Genomic DNA, 4,244 nt, shown 5'->3' with positions numbered 1-4,244 from the left:
AATGTTTTGATTTCTTCTCATATCTTTACAAATTTATTAGCTTTTTAGAAGAATATTTTATTAATTTTCAAGCTTGTGTCTCACATTCTTGTGAATTTTCCTTATTAAGTATTATTTAAATTTAAAAGAAAAAGGTTTAATGTCACAGCTTTGGTAACTTTTTGTGATTATTAGATAAATTCAATGCTTTTAATCATTAGTTATTGAATGTCCTTATTTACAATTATGCAATTAGGGTACAAGACATTGACAAAAAAATATTGCAAATATCATTTTGAATGTGTTTTAAAAGTTTACTGATAAAAGATACCGTAAATATTATTTTACATGTATTTTAAAAGTTTTGTCAATTGAATTGAACATAGTCACGACACCCTTGAGTAGGTAATGACAATTACCAAACCCCAACCATTGCTTGAAACATACAATGTAGTTATATATAAATTTATATATGAGTGCAATTTTTTCAATAAGTTGTTCCATTCATTTTCCTATAAACTTAAGCTTTGTTTTCAATTATTCAAAAAATGGGTAGCGTGGAACTCAACCAAGAACCTGTACATGGTTTTGATGATCATGAAAGCCAATTCTTGAACCCTCTAGATCCGGAGGAATTTAGGAAACAAGGCCACAAAATAATAGACTTCCTTGCTGACTATTATCAAAATATTGAAAGTTATCCTATTCTTAGCCAAGTTCAACCAGGTTATCTTCAACAACACTTATCAGAATCGGCTCCAAATGCACCTGAACCTATTGAAACCATCATTCTTGATATTCAAAAGCACATAATTCCTGGGATAACCCATTGGCAAAGTCCTAATTACTTCGCATATTTCCCTTCAAGCGGTAGCACGACAGGGTTTTTAGGTGAAATGCTTAGCTTTGGGTTTAACATTGTAGGGTTTAATTGGATGTCATCACCTGCTGCAACTGAACTCGAGAGTATAGTCATGGATTGGCTCGGTAAAATGCTTATGCTACCAAAATCTTTCTTGTTCTCTGGCAATGGCGGAGGTGTGATACAAGGGACAACATGTGAGGCCATTTTGTGTACCTTAGTAGCGGCAAGAGATCAATATTTAAGTCAAAATGGGATTGAAAATAGAGGAAAGTTAGTAGTTTATGGATCCGATCAAACTCATAGTGCACTCCAAAAAGCAGCAAAGATTGCTTGTATTGATCCCAATATCGTTTGAGCAATCAAAACAACAAAAACTACATCCTTTTCTCTATCTCCTGAATTGTTGAAACACACTATTGAATCTGACTTAACAACTGGTTTAGTTCCTCTTTTTCTATGTGCAACTGTAGGGACAACCTCAACAACTGCCATTGACCCAGTTGGTCCTTTATGCCAAGTTGCTAAGAATTATGGCATATGGGTTCATATTGATGCTGCATATGCAGGTAATGCATGTATATGCCCGGAGTTTTGAATTTTTCTTGAGGGTATAGAAGATGCAAACTCTTTTAGCCTTAATGCTCATAAATGGTTGTTAACTCCCTTAGATTGTTGTTGTTTGTGGGTAAAAGATCCAACTGCTCTTACGAAATCGCTCTCAACATATCCTGAGTATTTAAGAAATAAAGTTAGTGATACAAAAAAGATTGTAGATTACAAAGATTGGCAAATCACGTTGAGCAGGAGATTTCGTGCTATGAAACTATGGCTTGTGCTTAGAAGTTATGGTATAGCCAACCTTCGGAACATCATTAGAAGTCACGTGAAGATGGCTATTCTATTTGAACAGTTTGTAGCTGATGACTCCAGACTGGAGATCGTTGTCCCAAGAAACTTTGCTGTTGTCTGCTTTAGGGTTTCATCATTTGCATTATCTGATAAGCTTGTAAATTATGAGAACAATTGTGTTGGGGATCGTACAAATGAATTAACTCGTGAGTTGTTGGAATCCATTAATGCATCAGGAAAGTTGTTCATGACTCATGCATTGGTTGATGGAATCTACATGATTCGCTTTGCTGTTGGTGCGACGCTTACAAGGTTTCACCACATCGTTATGGCTTGGAATGTGGTGCAAGATTTCCTCAACAAGATTCTTGCTACTTAATTTCTCAACCTAAAGTATTTCTATCTATATAATTGAGTTTTTTATCTAATAAATTATTATTATTTAAGATAAAATCTAGATTCGAGGGAAAACTTTTATCATATTTACTTTGTATTATTGTCAATAAATTATCAATAACAAAAATATTAATGATATATGTTGATATTTAATTAACATCAAACTGAAATGTGTTTAATTTTTATATTTTGAAATTTCACTTTATATAAAATAATAATACCGTGTTTAATCTCACATTTCATATTCATTTCTCGAAAGCATTCAAACACTTGGATACATAGAACACATGAGAAAATTGATTTCAAATATTTGAATTAGTTTATTTATTGATTTTTTTCGCTTTTGATCTATCTACTTTAAAAAAATGTGTGTAGTTCTATCAGTTAAATATCACTAATATCATTAATAAATTTATTATATATTAGCTAATTAGAAATGCAACTTTTTATGCTCGAGTAAAATTTTAATTGTTAATAATTTTCAATGCAATAAAAATATTCAAAAAAACTCACTTGAAATATACACCATTCTTCTTCTTCAACAAATCCAATATATTTTCTGCAAATCTCATCATAAACTATTAGTATAAGTGAATTTTTTTTTAAGTATAGAAAACCTTTAGCTATAGATAGCTTTCTTTCATTACAAGCCATTCTACACGAACAAAAATTGTTTGTCGAGGTTCCATTTTTATTGATTAATTAGTTTTCGTTACCAAAATTTGAGCTATATAAACGATTTTCATTTCTATAAGTCTTAGTATAGCTCTATCAGCCTATGTAACTTAGTTGTAAATTCTAATCTCTTGAAATAGTTTAATTTTAAAATCGAAACGTATTAGACATATTCAAATTATACTTTTAAAACAAAATTTAATTTTTTTTTGTCAATATAAAACAACTTCAAAAATTTTTTTAAACAAAACAAAGCCTACTCTATTAAAATTTACTAAAGGTATCCGGTCAATTTTTTTCTTACTTGCTTTTCTTAAGTCAAAATCAAAATTTTTCTTTAACATTTATGTCATAACTAGGGTAATGAAAATGGGGAAATGATTCTATAAAAATATAAAGTTTTAGTTTATACAATTCTCATTTTTTAAGAAACAAAGTTAATGATTTTATTGGAAAGGAGATCCTATGTTAAATATCATACCAATTTATTGTATCAAAAATTATTTTTGAAAAGTACTATATAGTAGGGACCGAAATTTGACCCATGATTAATTTTAAAATTAAAAACATATATAAATATAATTTTTAAATTTTTAAATTTTTATTTAATGTAAAATTTGGGAAAAAAATAGGTGAAGAATGAAATTAAAAATAATTTTTGGGAAAAGATGTGAAAATTTAGATTTGGATGATATTTTTGAAAGAAAAATCAGAAACTGGGGGTCAGAATGCAATTAAAAAAAATATGCCACGTATGACCGCCAAGTCAGCAGCCTCGACGAACAGGAGCGCGCCGCGTGGCAAGGCGCGCTGATTCGGTGCCATGCAGGAGGCCACGCTGGCAATCTGCGTGCCCACAATCAGACGACTCAGATGTGTTCCCGCGCGCGTGGACGGTCAGGATCCGTTCCTTCCTCAAGTACGATCGGACGGTCGCGATTAAACACAATAAACGACCCGAATTCATTTCCTCTTTAAACGTGATCATACGATCAAAATCAAATCGCGATGAATGATACATATTCATTTATTCTTTAAACGCAATCGGATAATTGAGATCAAACGCGATGAACGACCCAGATTTAAATGAGATGGGTATAAATATCCACTTTATACTGAACCCAAACCCTAGCCGCCAATCTCCAACAAGAGAAAAAGAACCAGTCACTGGAGAAGGGAGCCGATCGTCGTCGTGCCAGAGCCACCTCCGACCGCCAAAAGAGGTAAAAATTCTCTTATTTGCCCGAAATTTGATTTTGAACACCCTCATGGTCAAATCTGAGCAAAAGGAATGACGGATGAGCTAGAAACTGCGGTAAACCCCAGCGGCACCGTCAAAGGAAAAATAAAAAATTACATCCGATGAGCCCCTTCTCGTTTTCTACTTCGTGCAATTTTTTACCATTGTGTTCATCGTTATATTTTCTACAGGTTGACCGAAGAAAAACACTCAGCCGCAAAGGTGAGCTGGCGGAGCTGC

General features: G+C 32.6%; 1 pseudogene; it reads left to right on the top strand.

Annotated features, from left to right (window-relative positions):
• The first annotated feature begins 504 nt into the window (after positions 1 to 504).
• LOC148240292 (tyrosine decarboxylase 1-like) lies at positions 505 to 2,072 on the top strand (annotated as a pseudogene).
• The last annotated feature ends 2,172 nt before the right edge of the window (positions 2,073 to 4,244 follow it).

The sequence above is a fragment of the Carica papaya genome, chromosome 9 (assembly GCF_054855325.1).
Source record: "Carica papaya isolate Zhongbai chromosome 9, ASM5485532v1, whole genome shotgun sequence".
In the NCBI taxonomy this organism is placed as follows: domain Eukaryota; kingdom Viridiplantae; phylum Streptophyta; class Magnoliopsida; order Brassicales; family Caricaceae; genus Carica; species Carica papaya.
Note: the sequence above shows the minus strand (reverse complement) of the source record. Positions and strands in the feature narration are given on the sequence as shown.